Source organism: Ammospiza nelsoni, chromosome 2 (genome assembly GCF_027579445.1).
Source record: "Ammospiza nelsoni isolate bAmmNel1 chromosome 2, bAmmNel1.pri, whole genome shotgun sequence".
Classification (NCBI taxonomy): domain Eukaryota; kingdom Metazoa; phylum Chordata; class Aves; order Passeriformes; family Passerellidae; genus Ammospiza; species Ammospiza nelsoni.
Window position 1 is genome coordinate 45,402,947 of NC_080634.1, and position 14,052 is coordinate 45,416,998.

At 38.7% G+C, this 14,052-nt stretch overlaps 1 protein-coding gene across 2 annotated transcripts in view; it reads right to left on the reverse strand.

The window, feature by feature from the left end:
- The window catches only part of GUCY1A2 (guanylate cyclase 1 soluble subunit alpha 2), a 153,042-nt gene that overhangs the window by 60,326 nt on the left and 78,664 nt on the right, over window positions 1-14,052 (reverse strand). The gene's annotated exons all lie outside the window — the stretch shown is intronic.

Sequence of the window (14,052 nt, forward strand, 5' to 3'; positions counted from 1 at the left end):
GGCTCTGGATAAAGGCAGCCTGAGAAACACTGCAGCCCTCTAGGCCTGCAGCTTTATTTACAGCATTGTGTTTTGCAGTCTGTTTGCTCACACATCTGTAACATTCTCACACAAAATCCATTAACATGAGCCCAAGCAGACCTCAAGGATTAGTTTAGTTTTGTTGACATAACTAATCTGGCTTTCATTCTGCACACAACACTACAGGAATGCCAGAAAATGCCTCAGCAAAGACTAGGGTAAGAAGAAAGCAAGCAGTGAGAAAGCAGTTATTCAGAGAATAAATATAGCTGATTCATCTCTCTGCAGAGAATCTACTAAGTAGTAGGCCTGGATCTTCTCAGATTAATCTCCTGTGATAAACTGATAAACTGTATAAATAATACCTGAATAGTAAGCATCACATGTAAACATACCCAGAGTATGAACCTAGAACTGGTTGAGCAAATACTTCCCACCACCAAACTTAATCTGCTGCAAGCCCATAGTGAAGTTTGCCACTTTAACCCTTCTGACTGATTGTGCAGGAGGATGTAAATATAGATAAGAAGCTGAAGGTTTCTCCTGAGATGAGACAATCATTAGAGATCCTTCAATACTCTGAAAGCTCCTAATAGTACTTGTATATAGACCAAAACACATAGGAGCAATCAATACTGCTGTCTGCCTGTTTGCCTTATCTCAGGATGGCTGTCCACAAGCAGCAGACACTACCAAAGCCCTGCAGTTTAGGAGTTTATTTTTCCAAAGATAAATGGGTGGGCAAGAATATATCCATGGCTGGTGAAAAATGTAGAAACTGGGCAAAAAGACAAACAAGCCCAGTGAGAAGTATCAGAAGTTAAAAAGACAGTCTTGAAGAAATAGATGTTTAAAAATACTCTAAATTGGAAGGAAGCATTAGCAGAAATCCATTGTCATTCTTTAAAATCATGAATAAACATCAAAGAGCTTACTACAGAAAGAGCGGAGTCTGTGATGTCAGATACAAAAATTAAATACAAATTCTGTTCCTTGTTGAATGTCCCAATTTCAGAATTGCTTTTTCACTAAAGTTGGTTGCATAGATGTGGGATCAATACTGTTCCTGCAGTGTTCAGACAAAGCTACTTATTTTGTTAGCTTCTTCCCCCTTGGAAATTTCCATAGCTGAAATTTAACAGCTAAATTCCACACACTGAATGTACTGTACTACCAGAAAAACGGAACTGAAGCTGCCTCATATTCATCTTTATACAAAAATAAAAACTGTAATAATGCCATTACTCTTTAAAGTGCTTGTCCCTATGGAGTTCATCTGACAGCAATACTGGAGAAGTAGGGGAAGGACTATGACTGCTTAGACTGACCTGGTAGTTTAAACTGGATGTGATGAGTACTGACAGGTCTGTCTAATGATTTATCATTCTGTAACCCTGTTTTCAGTCACTTCTAGGGTCTTTCTCAACTAAGCATTTAAGCTGAAATTTTCATTACAAGTACCTCCACGAAACTTTAACCTTGGTTCCATCCTTCTTCAAAACCAGATTTGACAAATCTTCCGAAAGTTCCAGGAGTTCTTGTAATTCAGATTGTCCATGGCATTTGCATTTGGTCCACTTGTATGTAGTCATAAAATTATTGAATGTTTTTGGTTGGGACACTTCAAGATTATCTAGTTTCAACTCCCCTGCCATGGACAGAGACACCTTCCACTAGACCAGGTTGCTCAGAGCCCAATCCAACCTGGCCTTGAGCACTTCCACGGATGGGGCACCCACAGCTCCTCTGGGCCTGTTTTAGTGTCTCAACACCTTCATTGTGAAGAATTTCTTCCTTATATCAAATACCGTCACTTTTGGTTCACAACCAATGACTGTTGTCATGTAACAATAGGCCTTGGTAAAATGCCCCATTTATACATCAAAGGTCACAACAAGATCTTTTCTAGGTGGAATAACACAACTCTCTCAGCCTGTCTTCACAGGAGACATGCTCTAGCCCTCTGGTCATTTTTGTGGCCCTCCTCTGGACCCACTCCAAGACATCCATGTCCCTTTTTTGCTTAGGGCACCAGAGCTGGATGCAGCACTGCAGGTGGGGTCTCACCAGAGCAGAGCAGGAATCACCTGCCTTGACCAGCTGGCCACATTTTCTTTTGATGTATCACAGAGTATGGTTGGCTGTCTTTGACTGCAAGTACACATTGCTGGCTCATGTCAAAGTTTTTATCTACCAATATTCCCAAGTCCTTCTTCAGAGGGATGGTCTCAATCCATTCATCCACCAGTCTTTACAAATACCGGAGACTGCCCTGAGCCAGATGCAGAACCTTCACTTGGCCTAGCTGAGCTTCACAAGGGTATATGAGGACATTAAAATAGAGACTGTAACAAGAGTGATACATCACACTTCAGAATTTCAGGCTGGGCCCTTGAGTGGGTCAGATGCACACAGGGAAGAAGGGAATTTCTCTTGTCTCAGCTGAGGACTAGCAATTGGACTAGAAACACAAAGTACTGCTCATAGCTTGCTCCAAAGTATTGCCTGGGTAGATCATGAAACTGTGCACACCACAGAGCAACCTACTCCATAAATATGCAATGCCAATAGGATAAAAAGAAAAGGCAGGCACTACTCAAAGTGTCTAAAAATTGCTGCACTCAGATCTATTTGATACACTTTGAAATGATGATATACAGCAATAAAAGTCCAGAGAAAATCTCTACCATGTGATAAACTAGATTCTGAGTTTTTGACTTTGTAATGTGACTTTTAAGATGCATTAGTAGTAGTATATTCGATTTTTATATTCTTCCTAGATACATATGCAGGAAAAGATATTTTGCTTTCAATCGTTTAAGACTGGAATGCCTTATGCTGCTTCTGTAAAAAAGTATTAATATTCTTCTGAATATTAAAGCCGTTTTTGCAGATGACTGACAGTTTACCATTAATAAGAATTGGGGTTGGGGTGGTTTTTTTTTGTTTTTTTGGGGTTTTTTTTTGTTTTTTTTAATTAAACTGTAGTTTTTTACTGCTCCTAGTAGTTCTAGCTACACACTGATTGCCTGGACAACTGTTACCAACTTTTCATCCCTTTTCACCGATTTACACTTACCATAACCAGGTTCACTGGAGTTTTTATTAACTGGGAATTAATACACAGTACCACAGAAAAGAAGTTGAACTTGGATTTCAAGAAAAAGACCAGTTTCTAAAAACTGCATAACAGAATTTTTATTGTTAACTAACAAATGAAGAATCCAGGAAACTTTGCAGCTACTTACACCGCTATACAAAAGCCTCCTCTAAAGCCTTCTTTAACTCTCAAGTCACTGGAACTGTCCAAATGTTTTCCAGTCAGGCCCTCAAAAGATCTTATATTAAAATTAATAATTAGTTGAAGTGCTGTGTACTCTACACTTCAGGGAAACTTTCTTGACTGGTATCCCAACACTGCTGAATACTGAAGAGTGATAATGCATCCAATTGCAGCAAGAAGCAAACACCTCCTGCTTTCAAGAAGTCATTTTCTATACAGCCAGCTCCTGTTAGTCATCAGTAGATACTGTATGCCTGCTTTAGATGTGAACAGCAATTTTTACAGAGGGTGAACCCTATAGTAACTGTCTCACAGTCACTTATCCTTAATTCATAACCATTTGAGATGGAATGTGATTGCAGATCAACTCAGTAGCACAGAAGTCTAAATGTAATTCCGTTAATTCTAAAGTGCCATAGAAAAGAGATTAACAACCTAATCCCTGGGCAGCTCCAACAGGTCTCTTCCAACTATCAGTAGCTAAAACTTACGCTGTCTTTTGTTATTAAACTGAGAAACTGGAAGTTTTAGCCAAATGATGTTCATGCATATAAAGTCAGGGTGTTGTTTCAGTGACAGTTTTTAAGGGAAAATGTGGTGCACTGATGTAACATCCCTGCTTTGCATCCTTCATCCTGAATTCATGAATATGCACCAGCCATTAACTTTCTGAACTTCTAGAGGTAACAAAAAAACTGAAGTGTCACACTTCATTTCACAGAGTGTCATACATGGGGCAGAGTTACCGTTTTTTAAAGTAAAACCTGAAATAGCAGGCTGAAGATTTTTCACCTAAAATACTCAGGAATTCAAACACTCAATTCTAATGAGTCCTACTCAGAACCTTTTTCAAAGCACAGCTTGGAAATAAACATAAAAAATGTAATTGCACAGGTCACTTTGAGGCAATTCTAATCTGAAATTTCTACTGCAATCAGAAATATTAAATACATTGAAAGAAGTAGCTGGAGGGAGAACAGGCTGTAGTTTTAGTCCTGTCTCTCTCAGCAGGTTTCCTGTGAAAACCTAATATATAATTTGTATTAGAACTGTTACAATGGAGTACTCACTACTATTTTTTTCAGGTGAGAGACATAAATAAATCTGAGTGCAGTTTGTGTGTTTTTAATGGGTTAAATTAGACTCATATTAATCAGGCTTCTTTGTTTATAATCAAAATGAAATACATACCAAAAATGGGTCTGAAAATTCAAAAGTTTCTGTCTTTTTTCAAGAAGAAAACCTACCTTTAACAGCATGTCTTTTGTAGATCCTTCACCTTCCTCTGAAGGGTACTTATGTACTATTGTTTTCATCTCTAAAATACTCACAGGGTTGCATACAGATCTATTATCTCACTCATAAGGGTTGCAATATCTAGTACCCATTTAACCTAAAATAATTTATGTCACTGTCCTTTATAGCCTGGTTCAATGGTGTTTTTTTAAAAAATAAATTGGAAATAAAAAGTGACACTGCTTTCCAGTTCAGGATAAAGAACCACACGATATTCCTGCTACACACAAATGACCAGAATATAGGATTACTTTGGAAAGCAAATATATACGAATTTCATATCAAATGTTTGTTAAAGGTTTCTCTTCGTTGAAAAAAGGGTCATATTTGAGGAAAAATATATATATGGGTAATCTATATAAGTGTATCATACACATACAGTTTAGATAGAATAACCAGACTTAGATATTCTTTAGCCATGTCTTGATTTCTTACCCTTCTTTTTATAGAGTAACAGATGTTTCTTCCAATTGAATTGAGTTTCCATATGCATCAAATCCTGCTTGTGGTCTCCCCCCTTTCTGCTATTTTAATCACCAGAAATATTTATTTCTGCTTAAGTAAGTATGTGTTCATAATCACTGTAATTTTAAGTTGGCAAGGAAACTTGGAATATTAAACAATTTTCCTATGCTCCACACCCTGTTTACAGACACAGTGTACAAAGTATATGCTATGTTTAGCTGAAGAGAAGATCATTACTAAATTGTTTCTTATCACATATGAGTAATCTGCCAATAGCCTGAAACTATCCTACTGCTGGGAGATAGTCTATAAAACTTTATTTTGTAAAACTGAAATAATAACAAACAGCAGTTGCAATTACATCAGTTTCCTCTTAAAGAGCTTGAAAGTGAGAAAAACAGAAATAATGAGCAGGGAAAGGGGTAATGCTTTAGGTAATTGCAGTTTAATACTCTTCTGTTAATCACTTAACTATTCTCTCTGAGAAAACTAACTTTTCTAGTTTTTGGTCTTTTTTTAATCTGCACTGAAGATCATTATTCTCCACCTTAACCTGCCTCTCCTTCTGCCTGTTTCCTATGCATCTTTACCTTCTCCCACAAAAATACAGACACACTGTTCTCAGTGCATAAAATGTTTACTGAGCATTAACACTTTTCAAAACACAGTATATTAAAGAAAATCTAGAATTTTAAAATATATCTGTCTTTTATAAGAAAATCTGTGGGGTGTTTTTCCTGATAATAACATTATTTGCACCTGCATCAACCTACAGTTGATACCAAAAGGGGAGACAGGTGAATTGTCAATTTGCTCTAGGGCTGGGCTGCCATCCTGAGTGACTTAACAGGCAGGATGAGGCTTAGGAAATTCAGTAAGGACATGTGCAAAGTCCTGTCCCTGGGAAAGAATTTCTCTGGAGCTGATACAGCCAGCTTCCTGAAGAGTGGCTCTTTGGGAGAGACCCCGGGGGTCTTGCTGGGCAGTCAATGTCACATGGGCCGGGAGCCAGTCCTGGGAGCAAAGAGGGCCAGTGACATTCTGGATGTATGAACAGAGGCCAGGGAAGTGCCAATCAGCCCCCACTCAGCACTTGTTAGACTCAGATACCACATCCACTTTGGGGGTCCTCAGTGCAAGACAGAGATTGATAAACTGGATCCAACTCTTTGGGGCCAGCAAGACAGGGCTGGAGCACCTGGGAAAACAGGCTGGGAGAGCTGAGCTTATCCAGACTGCAGCAGACATGGTTTCATGGCACTTGAGGGGATACAAGTGGGCTTTCCACAGTGGTGGAGGGTGAGAGAGCAAGAGAAAAAATGAAATCAGCATCCTTATGAATTAAGAAACAGGGAAACCTGTGAAACTTACTGACAAAAAGGTCTTACTCAGATAAAAAGAAGCTTTTTAAAGCAATCAAGCATCTGCAGACAGTGAAGATTTCCATAGATACTTCAGCAAACATGGGGATAAGGAACATAATCGTTTTATTTTAGGTGGTAAATCTCAAAATGAAAATGCTATAAAGAAATTTGCTGTATGAGCCTGACATTTCATAAGCAGCTCACAAAGCATCTTTTATTTCTTCAAGCAACCACATTCAGTACAAGTGCAGGCCATTATAATGCACTATTTTGGCAGATTCTAAAATAATCCAAGATATAACTATATGCTATTCCCTGTTCTCAAATACAGCCATTAATTATGTTACTAATTGTTTCAGTGGGACTGAGCAATGACGAGGTGTTTTGACAACAATCATCACATTCATTCATATAATGTATAGAAATTCAGGCTTTGAATTAATCACTTAAGTATTCTAAGGGACCCTATTGAGAGACAACAGAATATCTATGCCAGTGGTGATGGGAGTTAATCCAGTGGCACTATAACAAAAATCAAGGAAGGCAGGAAGAAATAACTTGAGTGGATACTGATTGTATGAGAGAAATCAAAATGCAGAAAAAATTCCTTTAGCCCAGTTAAAATACACTCTGTGCATTAACTATAACATGGCATCAAACTATAACATTATTAAATAACCATAAAACACATGAAAAGTAGATGGCACTAGCAGAAAGAAGCAGTATTTCAGCTGCAGCTGCATCTTACAGACCGTGAGCTGCCAAGATGTAGCAGCTGTAATCTACACAGGTGAGATTCAGTTCACCTAACCAGAAATATGTCTAATATAGCAATTTGAATATGAGCTATTCACTCACAATTCTCTTCATGATCAATGAACCCAATGGGAACTCTTGCAGTTACCTGACCTGGGCTAAGAACCTCCTTCATAAACAAAAGTCTACCACTTAAAAACATTCACACTTACCCTATAAAATCAAACATTCCTCTGTTGACTGTGAGGATAAGTCTAATTATTAACTCTATGCTAAAAGTAGCGTATTTTCACCTCTACCTCAGAACTGTAGAAAAGGAAGAATTAGCAAGACTATGTGAAGAGGCAGAAGGGCAGATTGAACCTCTGAAGGTCACAGGGGCAGGTCAATTTTAAAAGGAGGACATGGCAAGTTCTGCAAAATCAAACAGTCCTTTAGGAAAGCTGATCTCTAGATTGCCAGAGGAACCAGTGGAAAAACCTTCTACACTCCAGAGATCAGTTTCCTTTCCTGTCTTCGATATTAATCCAGAAAAGCATTTATTAGAGGTATAAACCTTAAGTGATTCTTATGATGACCTTAACAGCAAACCTTAAGTGATTCTTATGATGACCTTAACAGCAAAATCAAAGCCTTCTAGCATATTATTTTGATTTGAAGACCTGGATTGGTTTCTTAATGAGCAAAGTCAAAGTTCTATTTGTACTCCTCAGCCTAGACTTACTGGAGCACATCTTAGCTTCCTGCACACCCAGGCTGCACTTCCATGGCAGCATATATAAATATTAAAGGCGATGGTTTTGTAAGTTTCATCCCAGCATGAGGCCAAAATTCAGGATGTGAATGAACACTGGAAATTATCAGAGCCTCCAGTAAAGACCTATGCTTTCACACAATATTCATTATCCTGTTTATCCATATTTCATTCCATCTGCAAGACTGAACTACACAGTACCTCAAAACTATGTACTTCTTTTATGAAAGCTGAAATGTCTTCCTTCTAAAGGAATTCAGTCAAATTCAGCTTCAAGATGAAATTCTTGCAAGTCTAACTGTAAAGGAAACCTTTGAAGTTATTAGTATCTCTCAGTGGCTTTTCTTTCATCTGTTTTCTGCCCTAAGTTGTACAGCAGGAGAATACAGAAAAGGCTGTGGTATGTGGCAACATGGTGCTTCAGACTTTTCATTTGGGCTTCATTATTCCTGTCCATGACTTCTAGTCCAGCAGCAAACAGGACAGCGTTTAACTGGTATGGGACAAAAACTGAAGAAAATGGAGATTCTGTCCTTTTTTTAAGTCAGCAATCTCAGCACTCATCACAGGAACAATTTATTTGATATTCATATTCTACCTCAAGATGTTATTGACATCTCCCATATTTCCTTCTACCCAAATCATTCTCACAGTATCTCTGCAGATCAGTCATAACCTCACAATGTTCTAATTCATGATGGAGCTCACATTACCAAGTGTCAGTCATACAAAAATGAAGCTTTAATTCAGTATACTCATCTATACTCTTTCTATAGTAACTGAAGAGAAAAATGAATTTTCAAGGCATGACACATTCCATCCTGAATTCTGTAAACCTCTTTTTTTCCCATTTCCTACAGCAGGATGCAAATGTGTGTGTCTTTGCTTAATTGCCTGCATCCATGCCCAGACTGTCACTTGATATGCAAGACCCCTCCCATGCTGTCACCAGCATGCTTTTCTGGGCATTGCCTGAAAAACAGGTTCATGTGGGCCACAGGCTTAGTTTGTGAGACTCCCAGAAGACTCTAGGGGAGCTCTGTGCCTTTGACAGTGCAGCACAGTGGGCATGTTCCTGCTCCCACAGCATACCCCAAGCCAGGAGAAGGACTGCATGAGTGTGCTGACTGCTAGTGCTACGATACCACTGCTCAGCACAACAGCAAGATCCTGCTTAGCTCAGAAAGTCCTGGCTCTGGCCACGCATAATTTGGCATGCAGGTCAGGGGATGTTATTAATCACTAAGTGCAGGGAGAGCAGATGTGAAGTATTTTGGGCAGCTTATGGTACAAAGACTTGAACAAGTCATTTAATCTAAAACACAGATTCTAAGGAAAGAAATAACAAATAAACATGCCAGAGGGAAACCAGATAAGGTTATTTCCCTGTGACATTAAGTGTGTGTGCTCTTTCTCTGGAGGTGGTGTAAGTGCAGTTCAGAAAAGCCTCCTCTGAGCTTGGACTAGGTATTCTTGATCCTGAGGTAGGTCTAGATACACATTTCTGTCTACATTGCAATGAGTGAATACTGTCCTTTTTCAAATGAAATAAAATCTATTTGGTTTTATGCTGTTTCTGAATACAAATTAAGGCCTAATTCTGTTTGCATTTTGAAGTTTTCTCTAAGTTTTTTCTACTGCAAAGATTTGTCAGCAAAGCTTTGAAACAGTTGAATTTTGCAACACTGCTTAAGCTTAACAATATCCTTCAGCATACAGCACTACTTATAGATTTCCAAATCTCTGGTATATTATAAAAAACTTTCTGCTTTGGAAAGGATTATAAAGTTTTCAAGATAGGATCTGAGAACACAACTGCTTTCAAAGAATGTCCTTCAGTTTTTACTTAGTGTTTCACTCTCTTAGCTTCTGTCTCTAATGTTTTTAAAATCAATTCCTAAGCAGTGAAATCTTGTGCCCAAGTTTCAAGGTAACTTTGCAACACTTTTTATGACATGACATTCCGCTTTTGGAAATTCTTCAGGAAAACTCCTCCTGTGTGAGAAGGGAGGGATTACAGGCATCCCCCTATGAAGTTCAGAACTCTGTTATTCTTGTAAAGCTCATTTTTCAAAAGAAGTGACTTCCTATAAAACCAAGCTGCTTGCCCAGGAGCCTAATTAAGAAGCAATTGCTCTTACCAGGCCTGAGGGCATCTTATTTTTAGTGAATTTAATGATGTTACACACTGGCAAGTTCAGGAGCATTTTGCAGGAAGAGCTGTGTTTGAACTCTTTCTAAAGCACCTACTTAGCAGTCTTAAGCACAGATCTTTCAGTATGCAATATATGGAGAAACTCTTTCATCTACACTGTAATTCAGAGTGCTACTTCCTTTACAGAAGAAAAAAGGCAAACAGTATTTGCCATGTAGAATTACAACCTAGTATCTTAAAAGAGGGGTTTTTTTCAGTAGTTAAAAGAGTCATGCCAGAAGACTTGCGGTCTACATGACACCAGCATCAGGTTTGCACACAACAGCCACAGAATACAAAATTCATAGTGTATAAATGATTTCTCTCTTCCGTAGGAAAATATGAAACTGCAAAAATCAGACCAATTATCTCTGATGAACAGAAAACTTCCTGGCTGGCATTCTGCCTACTGCAATATCGAAGTGCAGAACTACTTAACAAAACATGAAAATATTAAAATAATCATGTACGACCCAAGACACACATTGCAGTTTAATGTGATTGTCCTCTCAGCGTAAGTGTGGTCTTAACTTGCCAGAGGTATCTCCAGTATTTAAACTCCTAGTGAACCAGAACACCCTCCTCAAGGTTATGCAGGCTTTAATTTATGTGTCCTGAAATTCCTATGTCATCCAGTTTCTATAAACTTACTTAAGTATCCTCCATGTTAATTTAAATAATTAATAAATTAAGGATCAGTTATGAAAGCTATTTGCATGAATGAAAATGTTCCATCTTGGTACACGATAGTCCAGCCAGAGTGCTAAAAAATGTAAAGGGCCAAAGCAGATGGAAAGTGAAATTAATTTTCTCCAGTCCCTCAGAGGTACCAAAATTTAGAAGGTGGAAAAACTGGAGAGAATAAAACAAAGGACATAGCATCAGGGACATAGCATCTGTGTGCTGCAAGAGGGAATGCCCTTGGCCATGCCTCCTGTCTGGCCGCAGTATGTGGGCTGGCTCCTCAGTTTGGAGCAGGGAGGACACCCTTCTCGGTCCTATTCAAGTTAAATCTTATAGCCAGGCTTCACATACAAACTGAGGACTTGGAAAGTGCTCACAGGACCTGTAAGCTGGACACAGACTCTAAGGCTCCTATGCAACTTGAGAGAAATGGACCAGGGCAGTTACAAACAAAAGTGTGCATTCCAGATGAGAGAAAAGTGAAAGGAGAGAGACCAAAAAAAGAAAAAAAAAAAGAGAAGGAACTATATACAAGTATGGTATTAGTGAAGAAGTAGAGAAGTAGTTGTATACAGAAACAGAAGTCCCAGGCTCTTTAGAGGATTCTTGGGTGATGTATTGCAGGAGAACATGCACAGATGTTTTAGTGCCTTGTGCAGGGCTGTGTGTTTATAAAGCAAAGAATAACTCTTCTGGAGCCTGAGTGTCTATTTGCTTCATTTGCAGATCTCCCTGAAGACAGAAAGTGTAAATCGTCCACAAGGCTGGAGAAAAATATATGCTTAAAGGAATGGGAAGTCTTAAAATATTCTTGAGTTCTTGGGTGGTGTTACACCAGAACTGCAGAGAAAATCCGTGGAACATTTTGTGTTTCTTTTTTTCTTCCCTTAGGGTTTTTCTTCCCCGTAACCCAAGAACACTTCTGAGTTCCCCAAAGAGAGAGCTGCCCTGGCTTTGCTCTAACTTCATACTGGAGTGAGACATGCCAGTGTGCCAGCAAGTCCAGGTACAGGCAAAGACTTCAAGGAGGAGAAAGTGTCATTGCCAGCTCAGACACAGGAGAAAGAAGGTTCAGGAACCCTTCATGGTGGGACCCAAACAGAGCAGTGTGCTGAAGGCAGCTCTACCAGGCTGGGTGGACTGCAGAGAGAGCGAGCTTCTGGGCTATGCAAATTTTTTTCTATTGCCCATTTTCTTCTATTACACATTCAAAACTCACTGACTTTAAGCTATCAGGAAGAAGCAACACCTGGTTCACTGGTAATCCTCAGAACTGCACCATTCCATTTTTATAAAAAGGTATCTTGTAATATTTTATGTGTTCTGTATTGCTCATGTAAGAGTACCACTATCATTTTATATAACTTAATTGCATTTCTTGCATTTTCTAAATGCCTAAGCTGAAGTTTAGAATTTTAAAACTTCTTCAAATGGCCATGTTTTTACACGGAACTTAAAAGGTTAAAGCTGGATGGAAAGATAGCAACAATAGTAGCCATAGATTTTACATGAAAACTTGGAGACTATGTTTTTTAACTTATGAAACATAAAGCCTGGAAAACTTCAGAATAATCTGAAGCTCATGACTCTGCTTACTGCTTATTCTTTAGTCATTATAGCACTGATAGTAAGGTTGAGAACAATTATTTGAGTACAAGTATGTACAACTACTTGTATTTGAGTACAAGATGTATTAGTTCTCAAGAGAGGACGGTCATGGCACTGAGAATGTACTGGTATTTTCTGTGAAACGAGTACAGATTTCTGCAACTCGAACTACCAGTACAGAAATGCAAAGTTATATTCTTAGAAAATGGGAGTTTAAAATTACATTTTAAATACAAACATTTTTACATATAAACATTTTTCAAAACTGGTGAGTATCAGTCTTGAATGATTGCAGGTAAGTTCAGATTTCCCATCATTTTTTAGTCTTGGGTCTTTACAATGAGCAAACATTAAGGCTGTATACAGTGTTAGGCATATAAAATCAGAAAATAAAGATGTAACATACTAAGCGTATCATGTTGCCAGGAATAAAAACCCATGGAAGCTGCATGTGGTACCGCTCAGAGAGAGTGCCAGTTCAGCCAAATAATGAAACCAAAAAGAAAGCAGGAATCCACACAGCGAAGTGGCGGATTCTGACTGCAAAATGAATGTCTGTAATTATACTGTCTCATATAAATAATCAATAAACTTTCAATTAAAATGTTTACGATGAAGATGTATAGCAAAGAAATTCTGGCAGCTGACCACAGTTCATTTTCAAAAAACATTTAGGACTGTCTGCTTAGACAAGGAAAGCGGGACTTAGGACTTCAGAGAATGTGAAGTATAGCATCAGAGAAAATCTATTATGTCTTCAAGGACAAATTCTGCTCTGTTTAGAGAAAGGACAAAGAAACTAAAACCTACAGGATCAGGCCTGGTTCTGCTCTGTTTGGCTTGACACTACCCAGCTATGCAGCCAAAAAAACGTGCACAATAAATGCTGCCTTTAAATAAATGCTGCCTTTACACAGTTAAAGGGTGCAAGAGGGAAATGCTTCAGAAGGGAAACTGAGGGGGAAAGAGCTGAGAAAGTAAGCCTACAAAGGCAGAAGGACTGAACAAGAAACAAATATTGTAAATGAGCCAATGTCAAATACATATTACATGAAGGAGAAACAGAAGCTGTGGGAATCTTAAGCAGGGAAGATTTCAGACTGCAGGGTTAAGTCTAAATGCCAGAAGACATGGCTGCAGCATATCTAAATAGCTTGTTTGATAAAGAGATGGCTTAACTGAAGCACCATTTCCCAGTCCTTGGCTGATAAACAACAGGAACTCAGAGGCAGAGCAAAACAGGTCAAAAGAGGCCAACAAGTACATATTTTACCCAAAGCCACAGCTTTCAAAATGTACTGAGAAATCTCTCCCATGACTTCTGCTCCTGGAGTCCATGCTTTTACTTGCATGTCCACAAACACCAGCTTGCCAAGCATCTGCAGCTACACTGACCTGGACTGCACTCCCTGCTTGACTTTTTCTCCCACTCCTCAACCTCAAGCCAAATAAACTAGCTCTGATAGTCAGCAGCCCCAGTTTCCAAATGCATCACCAGGTCTCAGCTCTTTCACCTCCTTGTTCTTCTGTGATTATCATGAGCATGTCCCTCCTAATCTTTTCACCAAGGCTATATATCAGCAGATTCTTTCCTAAGTTTCACTCTCTAAAACACAGATTCTTCTAG